This window comes from Chinchilla lanigera, unplaced genomic scaffold (assembly GCF_000276665.1).
Source record: "Chinchilla lanigera isolate Chin_1 unplaced genomic scaffold, ChiLan1.0 scaffold00117, whole genome shotgun sequence".
Taxonomy (NCBI): domain Eukaryota; kingdom Metazoa; phylum Chordata; class Mammalia; order Rodentia; family Chinchillidae; genus Chinchilla; species Chinchilla lanigera.
This window is the reverse complement of record NW_004955518.1, coordinates 1,050,086-1,065,764: the sequence shown is the minus strand read 5'-3', so window position 1 is coordinate 1,065,764 and position 15,679 is coordinate 1,050,086. Positions and strand designations below refer to the sequence as shown.

At 45.1% G+C, this 15,679-nt stretch overlaps 1 long non-coding RNA gene across 3 annotated transcripts; it reads left to right on the top strand.

Moving 5' to 3' along the window:
- Positions 1-7,208: 7,208 nt before the first annotated feature.
- On the top strand, positions 7,209-12,826 carry LOC102005624. Of its 3 annotated transcripts, none has more exons than XR_264561.1 (3): positions 7,209-7,375; positions 12,241-12,377; positions 12,499-12,826. It is a non-coding gene; the product is annotated as an uncharacterized LOC102005624 (long non-coding RNA). The 3 variants fall into 3 exon arrangements; XR_264562.1 differs by lacking the exon at positions 7,209-7,375 and adding an exon at positions 9,210-9,466 and having other exon boundaries at positions 12,236-12,377; XR_001231850.1 differs by lacking the exon at positions 7,209-7,375 and having other exon boundaries at positions 11,545-12,377.
- Positions 12,827-15,679: the final 2,853 nt, after the last annotated feature.

The following is a 15,679-nucleotide window of genomic DNA, read 5'->3' as shown; positions in this document are numbered from 1 at the left end:
CCTGTTACTCTGGTTCTCTACAGACACACATCCTCATTTTTAAAAAATTAAGCATATCTTCAGATAGATCATATAAACATGTGAGAGTAAAACCACGTCATAACATTGTGAAGTCTGACTTTCCTTAAGTTTCATCGTCACTACTTAGGAAACACATCTAAACATTCCCATGTTGTTAAATCCCAAATCATCAGTTCAATTGAGAATGCTAGGGAACTACACGCACTGACAGGGCCTGGGCATGGCATTTTAGCCTACAGGCAGAGGGAGGTGACCAGAGCCTGCTGCAGCATTCGGCCTGGTGGTACCGGGAGAGGACCATCTGTGGGGTCTAACTTTCTATTACATCCCTCTGCTCCTTTTGCCCCATGAGAGAAAGAGGGTTCTATGAGTGCAAAATGGCAGTACACCTTCTGAGTATCTAATAATTTGGAATAAACACCTGGAACCCAATACTTTCTAGACCCCATTATTACTTTGATATCATCCATTCTAAAGCCTTCACTATAAAGACATTAAAAAGAGATCCAGGCTTGCTATGGGGTGACTTGCTAAGCTCACTATGCACTTAGTGACAGAGCAGGGTGTGGGAGACTAAATGCAGGCTGCACAGTTTCTGTCAGGTGCCTTATCTTCTGAACTTTTCTTTCCAAAGGACAAGGACAAGTGCAATATCTTCTTTTGTGTTGCTTCTTCTGAAATACTCTATCCAGAGCTGTCATAAGCACATCTAATAAGTATCTAACAAGGTGTTGTTGAATGAATGAATGAATGAAATGAATGAATGCCTGTAGTATAAAGACAGGAGAATTTCTTTGTCACTGACAAACTCATATTTGACAGTTGAATCATGTTTAGATATGTTTTAATCCTAAATTATCCTATGGAAATGAAACTTTCTGCTGCCATACTTGGGGCCTTGAATATCATAGGCACTTAATTAACCCTTGCTGAGCTGAATACATAAGAACATGCTTTTAAAATAATTAGCACATGACCTGTTAAATTAATTCAATAGTTTTGTTGAGCATTTTCTGTCTATTCCTGTATGATCAGACATTGTAGGAAGACTCAAAGGTAGAACAGATACATCTCCCTGTCCTGAAAGCACCTACAACCACAAAATATTAGATAAAGCATGAATGTCTCCATGTAATAGATGGTTATAAGCTGTACAAAGGGCCATAAATATGTTCACACATATGCACATACACATGAATTCTCAGGATGGATTTGGCCTTGAAGGTTGGTGTGTCCAGTTCAGTGGATCTTTGTCCATCTGCCCTCGAGCTGTAGTGGTACTCGCCATGGTCACATACCCAGCTGATTGTGACTTCACAGTTCCGTGCAAGCAAACACAACACTCTGCCCTGCCCTACTGATCAAGGCCAAAGCAGCAGGGGAAACATGGAGAAAGTCAGCAAAGGCTTCCCTGGGAAAGGGATCGCTGAGGTGAGAAGAGGAGGACAAGTAGGAGATAAAGGCAAAAATAAACACTGAACTCACAAGAAGAAGTGAAGTGTCACTCCTCTGGAATTAAAGCCAGGTGGCAGGGCTGAAACCAGAAGTAAAAGGGCAGATGTGGGGAGGGCCAGGCTAGGGAGGAGGCAGGGTCCTCAGAAGTTAATGATAGAATCCTTATCAGAAAAGAAGTGAAGAGCCAGTGAAGAATTTTATTTCATTATTTATTTCTGCTTATATATCTATTTAATTTATTTATTTATGTTTATCTGTTCTTTATCTGTTTAATTGCTTTTTGTGATAGGATCTTGCTATGTAATTCAGGCTGGCCTTGAACTCAGTATGTAGCCCAGCCTGGTCTCAAACTCAAGGTGATTCTCCTGCTTCAGCCTCCCACACACTGGGATTATGGGCATGCACTACAATGTCTGGTTCTAATGAAAAATTTTAATTAAAAGGTTTCTTTTGTGTGTATTTTTGTGACTACTTCATTAGTCAAGGCTGAGATTATTTATATAACTACTTTGCCACACTAATAATAAAGAGCAATGCTAGTGGTAGAATGCTGATTGTTCTTAGAATTCCTTTTCTGGATTTGATGGTTGGGAAAAACTCCACAGGTCTCACTTGCTGTTTATCATCAGCAAACACTTGAGGAGCACCAACAGGAACCTGGAGCTGATCTAGGCCAGATAAATCTAATGCCGTGTTTGTATCTTGATAAATTTAAAATATGCTGGCGCACGGCATCAGCACTTTATCAGATGAATAAATGGAAAGTTATCCTGGGCTGAGAGGCTAAAGAGATCAGAAAGCCTCCTTATGCACACGTTCTGTAAACTGCAGATCAGAAGCCAGCAGAGGAGCACCAACCATGAATAATGAAATCACACATCCAAAGTGCTAGATAGAGTCAGACAGTCTGATTATTTCTTTTCAAGGGAAAAAGGCAAGGCTTTTGCCTGGTGCTGAACACTACGAAGATAAAGGCTCCTATGGAAGAGCGAGACAGTGACCACAGCGAGTGCAGAGGGGAACTTCTGGAAATGAGTTCATTTAAATAGTGCACCCCACAGTACCCCAACAAGGAAACTCAGAGGAGCCTCCACGGCACAGGAGGGGTGCTCTAATCTCCAATAAGTGGGTTATTCCATGGCGTCAGGTGGTTAGGGCCTGAGCTGAGCTGAACTGAAGGCTATGCTTTGGACTGAAAACTGAAGGCTATATCCTAAATAAGAATATTTCAAATGTAGTGCGATTGCCAGAAAAGTAGCGCCCCTATTCTCAGGGGCACAAATGCACCCCATGCAGTACACTTCTTACTACTCACTCCCCAACTCTTTAAGCCTCGGCCCCGCACCACTCCTCTTCTGCCTTGTTTCTTCTTCCTCTGTCTCTCTTTTCATGTCTCAGCTAACATGTTCCTTCTCCCCACCAGGATGTTGCTTGCCTCTGTTCCTCTTCACTATGGTGTTGAACTGATGGCACATGTGCCACGGTAGGCACATGGAGGTTTCTCTGTCAGCACACGAGCCAACTCGCCCAGTGATTGAGCATTGGACAGCAGCTGTTTTTTCTAAGCTAAAACCTCAGCATTCAGGTTTAATTGCAGCACTGGACTTGGCGATCAGTATGCGGGTTCGGGTTGCAGTTCAGGTTGCAGTACAGGTGCTCGTCTCTAAAATGCTCACTGTCACCAGTCTTCACCATGTTATTGGGCAGAATAGTCTTTTCTAATTCATGTCCTCTCACAACAAGACAGGACCTTATTTAGAAGTAGGGAATTAGTTGAGATAAGGTCAGCCTGGATCAGAGTGGGTCCTACATTCTAGAGGACTATTGCTCCTATCAGAAAAGGAAAGAATGTGCAGAGACAGACAGACACAGAGAAAAAGGTCATGGGACCATGGAGGCGGAGACTGGAGCACTGTAGCTGGGTGTCGAGGGATGCCCAACCGTCACCAGAAGCTGAGAAGGACCAGTGAGAAGACTTCCTTATAACTTTCAGAGAGAACTGGTTTTGGACTTTTAGCTTCTTAAAAGGTAAGGCAATACATTTCTGTTGTTTTATGCCATTCAGCTTATGGAAATTTGCTCTAGTAGGTCTAGGAGTCTAAGTGCACCCATCTTCCTATGTAAGAAGGTTATCCAATATCTGTGGTTTCCATACCATTAATAGGTCTGTGATATCCAGTGTTGAAGTCCTGGTCAGAACTCTTTCCTGAACACTGAATGTTCCCAAGCACCTCCCAATACAACAGACCAGAGGAACGTGGTGTTCTTCATGCACCATGAATGTAATATTTTCCACTATGAATCTTTCCCTCTTGTATACCTGCTTTTCCTTTGGTATTTTTTTCAAGCTAAATGACCTCCCCAAACACCTGCCTCCCAACCGCCAATCTTGATGCTATACTTGATTATCTCTGTTCCTTTACACTTATCTGAGCGCCAACATCTTATAATCTGCTCTCAGAAATTTCTCTCTGTAGAGTGTGGAGGGGAGGAGGAGTTGTGCACAGCTCAGTGATCTCCAAGGCTCAGTTCCACATGTGTGTCTGTGCGGTGGCTAGTGCAGGGTCCAGCCCGGAGCCAGTGCAGGTCAGAGATCTGTGGGAGTGGAGTCCACATGCTCTTGGCTACACCAGCCTCTGATTATAAAACAAGGTCATAGTTTGCTTTCATATTCCAAATTGTTATGGCAGGAGATGGTCTCTGCTTGCCTGTAGGACATGAGTCTTCCTCACAGTGTCCTTGTGTTGTATATTTTCTGTACTTCCTAGAGGGTTGTCTCTTCTGTACCCAAATCAAACTGGCATCTGCTGGCATCTGAGTGCTTATTAGCCAGGTTCCTTTCAGGCCCCCATACATCAGAAGCCATCAAAAATTAGCTTATGAAAGAAAGAACTAGCTCCCATTGTTGAGAAAGATGCTGAGGATTCTCATATAAATGAAGTAGTGATGAAAGGGACCCTGGTTTCAAGGACCATGCTGCTCTCAGTGCCTCTACAGAAGATCCTCACTTCTGCTTGTTTTTGTTCTTCTTTAAATTCTGGCTTTGTTTGCTCTCCTTGTCCACAGAGAACAGAACGTGGCAGCCTTTGCTTAGCAAACCCAATGGAAAGAAAGAGCTTTTCTCTCCAGATATCATAAGTAAATCCCAGGGACAAACTTCGATGAACTTGATGTGGGTCTCACAGCCCTGGGCTGATGGCCATGCCCAGGAAAAGGGGTACATTGTTAACTCGGCCTGGGTCAAGTGTGCATGTCTGCGGCTAGGAGGCAAGGTCTGTGCTAGGACGGGCCCGTGGGGGTGGGAAATCAGTATGCACCAGAGTGTACCACCTCTTCCTTTCTTGCTCTGGCTCCTGCGTACCCACATCCACTGCCTCCAAAGCCACACAGGGAAGCCTAGAGACCCAGAGCATAAGCAGCACTGTTTAAGCCCAGGACAAGAACATCACAAGGAGAAAAGTGTGCTCTTTCATATGAAGATGCCCAGTCGGACCCCAAGGGCCCCCAGTGAGACCAGCAGTTATAGCAAAAGAACGTGGGAGGAAACAGATGAGGGAAGACAATGACAACATCCAGAGTGTGATGCACATGGGAAGAGGCCACGGTTATGAGATCACCAAGGTTAAGGACAGAGTACCAAGGTGGCCTTACGAGCAGCAGCGCAGTCAGGACCAAATGAAACTGAGCTAGAGGCTCAGAGGTCAAGCCAGCAAGTCAAATCTTATTGTTGACAGATTGTTTAAAGGGTTAGGAGGGGTGTGTGTGTGTGTGTGTGTGTGTGTGTGTGTGTGTGTTTCTTACAAAGCAGAGTAATCCATGGCATTAAGTCAATCTGACCCAGACAAATTCATGATTCTATAGCATTAGGGTCCCTGACTTGCTCTGCCCTTCTCACAGCACCAGGCCATGGAGGTTTCCCTAGAATCCTGCTGCAAGTGTTTGCCTCTGCTTCTGGGTTTGTTGCCATTTTCACTGGCGCAGCTGTACGACACAGTGTCCCCTTTGAATGAGGGCAGCAGAGAGCCAATGGGACCGGAAGCGGCACTGTATGAGTAGGACTACCTTTCCTGAAGTGGAAGCCCAGGCTCTAGCTTTTGGCCGGGTGAGTTGTCACAGGTTGTGAGCCTGGCAGTCCTGCCACAGCCCACTCTGGTCTGATACAAGCCCCAGGCCTTAATTGCAGCAAGGCAGTGGAGCCGAAGTTGGCAGCCAAGGCTGATGCAAAGGGACAATTTACACTTATCCTCACTTGCAGCATGAAACAAAAATGCTTGTGCTTACTGAGAGAGGCTTGGGGAATAGAAGTTTGTGGCTTGACAGAGTGTAATTAACACATCATCTACACAAAGCCGGAAGACGAACTCTACAGCCCCACCGTGATTACTCCCAGGAAACACACTGTAATTGTATCGTCCCATCCAAATGCACTGGGACAAGTGTTTATGTGTTGGATGAGAGTCAAGGCAGATTAAGAAGTGTTTATGCCAGAGGCAGCTTCCCTCACCAGCATGAGGAGGCAGGAGGTGAGAGGAAGCTGGATGGAGCTGGTCAAATAATCCCCAGCTGTTCAGTAGAACATGAAGCCTAACTAGGGACTGTGGTGTGGGAGACCATGTCATAATGGGGAAGATGTTCACACCACAATGTGAAAAGAGCAGAATGTGTAACAGAGAAGCTGAATAATCCCAGGACCTCCAGATGTTAATTTTTGTGTGACTGCTTTGGATGTTTCTAAAATTATTCTCTGTAGGTGGGTTACTTGTATCAACACATTATAAACAAATGTGTTGATTAGTGTTACTTTACTAGAACAACACTAAAGGCCAGAACAACTTTTCTCAAGCCAGTAGACCTGCAGCCACTCCTTCCCTGCTCTAGTTCTGCCCAGGATTCTTGACTGACAGGTCATCCTTTTCCCTTTTCTATCCCCACTCAGTGAGAACAACAAGGGGCAGAAAGTCCTGGTGTCTAATCTGAGATAGGTCCCACACACACATACAGCAAAGGCAGCTATTCCTACAAGACTTGAAATGTAAACTGTTTAAGTTAATGATGCCCTATAAAAGCCAATGACTACAGAAACTAAGTTATAACAAAGAGGACACCACAAAGGATGGCCATCTCTGGTGAATGTTTTAAAGAAGATTTCCTCATGGGGAAGGAGGTTGAACCAACTATCTCTCACGACTCCTCTAAATCTCAGTATCTTTGAAATAGTGAACCATAATAAAACAAAGTACAGAAGAAAAAACTGTAAAGAAATATTACCCTCTGCTTTAATATATTCTGTGACTGCTGGCCCACTTCCCACTTAGCTTCAGACCAGTGGGCTGGCCTTGTGTCATGTTTCAAAAGACTTACACATCTGTAACCTATTTCTTCTTGAAGGAAACCTGGTCCTTACCACACATCCATCCCCCCGCCGACAATCTGTCCTTTGGACAGTCCTGGGGGTGGCAGGCCCTCCTTTCCCTCTGCCAGTCGCACCTACCCTGAGTTGTGGAGAGAAAGCCCTGCTCAAACACCAGATGCCCCAAGAACAGTGTCCTCTCTGACAGCCCCTAGCCCAGTGATGGTGAACATTTTAGAGACAAGCACCCAAACTGCAACACAAAACCCACTTATTTATAGCAAAATGCCAAAATACAATGAAATCTGAATACTGAGGTTTTAGCTTATCAAAAACAATGCATATATTAACACCTTTTGTCTTAAAAGAAAAACCATTCAAGTCTAGGTTCGCCACCACTGGCTCGCCTGTCTCACCCTTATTCCTCTACCCTGATCACCTGGGCAGAGGCATCGGATGCCAGGATGCAGATGGGGTGGTTTCTCAGCATCGATGCAATTTGGGAGAGAATAATCAAGAATCGTGCTGAAAGGACAGTAATTCACACAGGTCGGTCTGTTATATACTTAGGCCAATATGTTTATGTATGTTTGGGTTTGAGGAGTTTTTATCAGCTCCAAAATAAATCCTACCCTCCACTGGCACGTCTGTGGGAAATGGGAGCGAAGAGTGGCGAACAGCCGAGAGGCACATATCACGTGTATATCTTATCTCACTCTTCTCAAAAACTCTGTCTCATAGAGCGGAGACCTAAACTGTGAATCTTAGGTTATTCAACTCTCCCACCCAGAGTCATGCAACCAGTAACTGGCAAAGCAAGGGTTAGAACGAGATTTGTTGGTTTCATAAGGTTTTATTTAGCCCATTAAAAACATATACTTTTGCTAAATTTTTCTGAGTGCCACATGATTTGGAAAAATGTTCAAGAGTGAATGTAAAAATCATACTTATAACAATAATAATTCAGCTAAAATTTCTTGCTATAGGTAATTAAATTGAATTATTTTGAATATAATGATGCTGCTGTATTAGCAAGACAGACAGCTTAGAGATGCTCACTGCTGAGCACAAGAGTCATTTAATCTAAACAAGGTAATTCACACATTTGATTTGCCTAAAGCTCATAAACTGCCATTTCATTAAATCATGTTTTCATTTACGTAAGATGCCTGTCATAGAAAGCTATTTTATTGTTATAGAAGTTAGAATAGTATGGTATGTTATTATTAAATCATGAGCAGATAAAAACAAGTACTTTTTAGAAGAAAATATATTAGCTATATTAATTTATTTACCCATTTAATAAATAATAATTGAGCATCAGCCGTGTGCTGAGTGGGATTCTAGACACCTGGGGTACAGCATATTTCCTCCATGGAGTAAGTGGATGGAGCTAGAAATTATAGGGGGCAAATAATGGCCCCCCAAACTGGTCAGACCCTAACCTGTAGAGCCAGTAAACATTACTTTATGAGGAAAGAGAGCCTTTGCAGCTGCTATTAGGGACCTTGACATGGGGAGATTTATCCTGGCCTGTAACAGTGGACCCTAAATGCAGTCACATGTATCCTTCAAAGAGGGAGGCAGAAAGATTTGTCAGATACACAGGGGAGAAGGCAATGTGAAGGTAGAGCAGAAAGCCATTTGAAGGTATTGGCTTTAAAAACCGGAGCAATGTGGATACAAGCCAAGGAATGCTGACAGTCACCAGAAAGTGAGAGAGATGTGAGGTGGATTCTCCCCTAGAGCTTCCAGTGTTTGGGAACCCTACTGACACCTTGATTTCAGCTCAGTGATCCTGGCTTTGGACTTCCAGCCTTCAGACTGGGAGAGAATAAATCTGTCATCTTGGTGGTTTTAACCCACCAAGTTTGCAGTCACTTCTTACAGCAGCAACAGGAAACAAAACCAGGCATGCACAAATAAACATGATTGCATCAGTGGTCATTGATAAAAATGGAAAATGTGATAAATAGTAGTTGAAGGGCACAGCCAGCAAGTGCAGGACAGCACTTGGGAGGCACCCATGAGGCTGGAACAGGAGCAATGCGGAGAGGACAGCTAGGATCCACAGGTGTGGGGAGCACACTGACAGCAGGGCAGACCAGGGCAAGGTGATGCGATCCTGTCAGAGAGACAGGCCATGGCTCCTTGCGCGGGATTTCTCAGCCACAAGGAGGAGACTGGATTCTGATTCATTGGCTGTGAAGACATTGAAAGATTTTTAACAGTGAATGACATGATCTGCTTTCTAGAATACAGACATGCTCATACACTGAATGGATTATAAGGACCAAAGCGAAAGCAAGGAGGCTGGGCCAGAGCATCACAGAACGGTGATGCAGGTGGCTGGTACTAAGCTACCACTTTGCTCCGAAAACCAGCTCCTACTTTGATTGACGTTATCACTATTTTCTCAGTGACCTAGAGCAAGAGTTTGCGTGGCCCTTCTCACTCTCTTATCCCAGTATCCCTTCTCCCTCCCTACACATGGTCAAGTGGTTGCCAAATCTATGTGAATCCCAACTCGCTGCCACCAGTCCATTGCCACTGGCCTACTTTTGCTCAGGCCCTGCTTGCATCTGTGTTTTGCCTGGATGAGTAGAGCAGAGGACCCACTGAATAGCTGGGTGATTCTGGGTGAGTCACTTTGCTTCTCTTTCTGGGGAATTATTGTGTGTAAAATGGTGAAAACAACAGCCTCTCTTCCTAGTAAGGTGTGGGGACTGCATGAAATAACAGACACAAGGTTCTTGGAGCAATGAATATCTTTAATAAAAAAGAAATCTTAGCTGCCACCGTCTTCTTCATGGTTTCCATCTCACTCACCCTGAGTGGTCCTCTTCCCTGTTCTCAAGCCTTCCACTCACCATGATGGGATCAGTCTTCCTAACAAGCTGCTTCGATCAGTTCCCTCTCCTTGGGGGCCTCCAGTAACCACAGACCCTTCCCACAAAGTCAGAGCTCACAGCCTAACTCTCCGCCCCTTCTTCCTGCCTTCCCACCTCCCAGTGGACTTCCACACCACAGCCAAACACTGACTCACTTTTCCTGAACACAAGCACGGCTGCATTTGCTTTGCCTTCCAGGCCTGTCTCTCAGTTTCCTCCGCCCGTGTCTCCCCGCACCACAGCCAGCCGCTCAGGGCCTCCTCTGGTGCCTATGAGGGCTGCAGTATCCAGTCCTGGAAACACTTCCTCCAGGTCCTCATCCTTTTCTTCCCTGGATAGTCTTTTATCTGCTTGCCTTTGTTGGGGTGGACTACAGACCCTCTTTTCTGCCTACTTTATCAGAAGACCTTGCTCAAAACAATTTAATTTGAAGTTGTGACCTAAACAGAGCAAAACCAAGCCCCTCCTGAGGTTCTCAGGCCTGAGAAGGTGGGAAAGGAGCTGTAGTTCCCATTGCCTAGTACAGAGGTGTTCATTTTCCTGAGAGGCAAGACCTAAGGCAGGCAAATTGGAAACCTGCAGTTTCTCCACTAGGATCAAGTTATGTGGTGCCTGAGGCAAAGATGTATTTATCTTGTTAGCTGACCTAATACGAGAAGGAAGGAGGAGGACCAGTTAGGACAAGGATGAAGATGAAGATCACGAAGAAGATGAGGATGTTTCGATCCAACCTGAAAAGGCAATGAGCCTACCCATAGTTCTCCCAGGCCAGTCCGCCTCAGTCCAGAAGCAGGGATGACTGAGCAGGAAGCACCACTGCACATGTCACAGAAGCTGTAAGTTACTGAATTTTCAAAAGAAACCCTCAGAGAGGCAAGAATTTTCCTGGCACAGCCATGGGGTGCCTGCTTTGAGAGACCTGAGAAAGTGGCTACAGGGAGGATGAACAGAGGGGAGAAAACTCAAGATCGGAGCTGGCAGAGCGTCCATGGAGACCATCTCCTTCACAGGCCCATCCGGAGGGTTTGGCAGAAGTGCCTACCTATAACTCTAATTCTGATCCTACATGTGGAAAATTACCTTGGGAGGGCCTATCCAGCGATTAACATTCTCAGCTGCTTCCCCACTCAACACAGGCACACACATTCATAGAAGAAAAGAGAGCTCCACACTGGGGTCAGAAAGGATTGAAATGCATATTTTGGTCCTCTTCTCACTTTCTCTTCCCTTTCCCCAAAGGAGGAGTAGGAATAGGGCTTATTTGTAATCCAAGAGAGGCAGAAGTTTCCTGCAGCCACATCCTACATGTGAGGGGATGCTTGACCTGAAAAGCAGGAATCAAGCTTGGCCCCCTTTTACTTTCAGTGTACCCTTTTCATTCCCCAGCTGCACTGTGGGTCACAAACCACACAGGCTAAGCCTGACAGGCTCTGCCCTCTCTGTTCTGTCTCCACCTGTGAACTCAGTGAGAGGAGGTCAGCCAGGGGAGGGGGGCCTCACATAATTCATACCTGGAGGAAGGAGTAAGAAGACACATTCTGGCCCCAGGTACCCCACAATGTCACTGGGCACTTTCTGCACCCACAACAAAGTAGAACCCACCTTTTGTTCCCCAATCTGGAAGCTGATATCATCATTAGATTTATCAGAACTCAAATGGAAACTCCTGATCAATAAACATTTGGGAAAGAACTCCATGCATCTATACTGCAGATGGAAGTATTGTCCTTGGGGAGATCTGAAGCAAGGATGGTCCAGGAGGACCTGGTTCTGCTCCAGCCCTTTGGGTGGGTCACCTCTGAGAGCACCTGTGGGATCTAAGGCACAGAGGAGATTCATGATCAAGGGATACCAGACCCAGAAGCTTAACTTCTTCATTGAGCTCCAAGGACTGGCAGGGGTCTTCTGAAGGCAAAAAACTTCAGGGATCTGAACACATCTGGTAATAAGCTCTTGACAATCTGGAACTGGGTCATACTCATCTTTGTATTTAACTGCCAATCCCTGAGCCTGGCAGAAAGTAGGAAGCCCACTCACATTTATTAGACTGGATTAAAGCAAGATTGAGCACAATTTTCTGTATGAATTTCAGGATGAAGTCAAAGGGTATGGGCTCTGCTGAGGTAAAAAGAATTCCCTGAAAACATCACTGGGTGTCTCACTTGAATAGGAAGTAAAGTGACACTACCAAGTAGAACCAGAATCTTTAAATAGAAATAAAGGACTCTGAAAAGAAAAAATTGTAAAGGAAAGGGGGAAACTTTCAGGTTGTTTAGGTTTCATTTCTTGTATTTTCTGTACAGCTTATATTTCTAACTTTAGTTGTAATACAGATCCTCCCTCGTCCTTCATCTCTGCTGGTACTGATTAATGCATGAAAACATACACCCACACATGTGCACACATGCATGCGTATGCACACATGCACGTGTACATGTGCGTGTACACACACACACACACATACACACACACATGCCTGTGTCTCTCGTAACTGATTATGTGTTATGTTGCTGTTCAGAACAGAATCCGCAAAGAAATAAAGACCTACTGAGATTACAACCACAAATATTTTCCCAGGCATGGGAACCATCTTGTCGGGGCCTATTAGGCCTAGGAGCAATGATCCAGAGGCCTGCCATTTCCTGGTGACTATGGACAAGGTAGGTTGAATTGATGGCCCAAGATTCTGCCTTAGGGCATTAACTTCAGTCAGTTATTGAAGTTACTGCTAGTTTTGAAATAGTGTTTGCTTTAAATCTCAAATAATGTAAATCTCACCAGCAGGAAGAGTCCCTCTGAAGCTACTCCAGCTCTGGTAGAAAACCAGAAAATATGCTGTGAAGTTAGGAGGAAGGGAGGACCAGGCCTGACACAACGATCATCTGTACCATGCAGAGAAGAGAGGAAGACTTCTGTTTTGTTTTGTTTATGTGCCACAGAGAAGCCACTGATTTGAGTTTCAAATTATGGCATAATGGTTCATTTACGCAAACCATAAATGAGCTTATGTAATGTTCTTATGAATAACATACACACCAATCTTGGCAGGCATTTCTCCCTTGTTAATTCTTATATTTTGTTTGTATTTAATACACCATTAAGATCTAAAGTCCTAAAATTTGTTCATTCAACCAAAATTTACTGGCATGCACTGTGTTCCCTGTTAGGCAGAGGGCTCTAGGGACTCTTTCAAGCTTCCAGTCTATTGAATGAGATCAGACATGCTTAGAAGGAAGTGCAATTACAACCCTGCCCTCAGGGCCGTGAGAGGGCGCATTCATCACAAACTGGGTGGCCTAAAGTAACAGAAATGTATCCTCTGATGCTTCCAAAGGCCAGAAGTCTGAAATCAAGGTGTTTGCAGGCCATGGTCCCACAGAAAGTTCAAAGGGAGGTCCCTCTCCTTTGCCTTCTTAGTTTCTTTTTCTTAGCAGCAATCCTTGGCTGTTTTTGGCTCTGCCCTCCCCATCACATGCTGTTCTCCCAGCACATCTCCATCTACCCGCGGGCTCCTGGAAAGACACCAGTTATCCTGGAATAGGAGCATACCCACTCCTGTGCGATCTCATCAGAACTAATTATATGTGCAACAATCCCATTTCCCACTAAGGCCACCTCTGAGGTACTGGTGCTAGAACTTCAACCCTTGGTGTGTAGTTGGGAGTCTGCACCCAATTCAATCCATAACCAATGTGCCTTTAAAACATGACTCCTTCTTGTGAAGGGGAGCAAAGCATGAAGGCTGCATTCTTACTCTGTGTGCAGAATTGAAGGTGGGGATACAATCCAACTCATCTGGCCAAAGGGGCAGCACCTCCTACTGGAGCTGATCCGTGTTTGTCCTGACGTGGTGCAGCCCTAGCACAAGCCCACAGAGCCTCTGAGGTCTGACATGGGAAGTGTTTGCCTCTACCTTCTGTTGTCCTTTCTCTTCTCCAGTGCATCTTACTCTGTACCCTGGAGTGAACATCTAGATATGAACCAAACAATTCATACCCGGGGCTTTCAGAAGGTTTTAGTAGTTTCACTTCCAGTCACCTATTTATCTTGAACAAAGCAGTGTGGAGAAGTCTGTCACCAGCCATCTCTTCGGAGCTGGTATACTGAAGGGCAGTCCAGACATGGTCACTAGGGCAACGCTTCAGGCCTGTAGGCTTGGCTTCTGGGCTGGACCACTGTTAAGCTTGTGTCTACACAGCTTCTCTCAAAGGAGAAGGCTTTATGAGACCAAGAAAGAGAGCTCAGGAGGAGAGTTACTTTAAGGTCTCTTGTCTCTCTGACACCCAAAACAGCACCACAACCATTGCTTGGTAAGGGCTCCTGGCAATGTTAGCCTGGGGAAAGTATCAGGATGCAGAGGGCAAGTTGCCACAGCTCAGGTCAACAGCTCCTATCTTGCTATCCTCTGCGTACCCCAGTCCTACCTGCGCCCCAAACAGAACAGGTAAAGAGGATGCACACTGGGCATTGGTCACTCCTTCCTGTTCATGCTTCAGAAACCTAGTCGGCCTGACTCAGCGATGGGAAGATCTTTACACAGGATGAGGTATGAGACTGTTACCTTGTTATCAGAATATCAGACTGTTTTAGGGGCTTTTTCTTTTGTTTTCTTGAAACAGAGTCCTGCCTTGTAGTTCAGACTGGCCTTGAACTGACTATGTAGCCCAGGCTGGCCTCAAACTTGTAGCAATTTTCCTACCTCAGCCTGCCGAGTGCTGGGATGAGAGGTGTGGTGGGCTATTTTAGAGTTTTTAATATATGACAATAACAATGTGCTTTATAACCTGGAAGTAACTAGGAAAGCCACATGCTCTGTCACAGATACTGTCCAAGGTCAGAAAAGACTTGTACTGGAAGACAAAGGTGTGAAAAATTAGACTGGCTACTGATGGTGACATATTGTGTTCATCTGAAACCTGTGTGTTGACAAGAAGATTGATAGGAACTGACTTACGGAAAGGTCAGGTGTGTCTTGAACTAGTAGCGCCATGCATGAGAAACAGAAGTCCTTAGTGGATTTATCACGGAATACTCTCACAGCCTCCAGGCTGACAGGTGTTAGTGGTAAAGGCTCTCCCTGGGATGTCTCCCTACTCCCCACCCCTCTCTGTCTTCTCTACTCTTTTGCTAGTATAGTCAGACCTTGGTTTTTGACTGCTTTGAAACTGTTGAATTTGGTCCTCAACGCATTTTGATGCAAAAATTTGTCCTTGCATTTCTCATTTGTTAGGTCCTCAGAGTGTAGGTCAGAACTTACTGGTTGCCTGCCTCCTGACTGCCTCTTTCCAGCCAAAACAATTTGTTTGGTCCTCATTTTCTGTACTCACCATGCCTTGCACTGTCTTGGTTACTTTTCTCTCATTGCTGAGACAAAATACCTGATGCCTAGAATTAAGGAAGGAAAGATTTATTTAGCTTACAGTTTGTGGAGATTTCAGTCCATACTCGCTGGCTCCAAGGCAGAGTGGCACATGGCAGAGGGCAACAGTTCATGGTGCAGAAAACAGCAAAAGCAACAAAAGCAAAAAGGGAAGAGCTGCAGCAAGCAGTCTCTTTCTCTCCCTTGCACTGTATGCAGGCTCCCTGCCCCAGGGTGGGTATAGCACTCACACCCATAATCCCAACTTTGGACCATGAATCAATCATAAACTCTAGAAGCCCGCCCCATGACTTTGGGGGGACATCCAGACACAAGCCATAACACAGAGCAATGGGTACTGAGGTACCACTGTGCAGTTTCCCCACGGAGCCAGCCCTCTAGGTTCGTAGCCTCCACCTTGCCCTCTTTCTAACTTAAAACCCTGTCCCTCCCCAAGGAAATTCCAGTCCTTTGGTTCCTTTCCTTGTGTTGTAAACTTGAATTGCCAGGGTTCAGCCTGCTGCTAAAAAGGGTGTCAATTTAATCCCATAGCAGCAAAAAGAAATTCAGACTAAAAAGAGGCTGGGCATTTCCTTTCCAAAA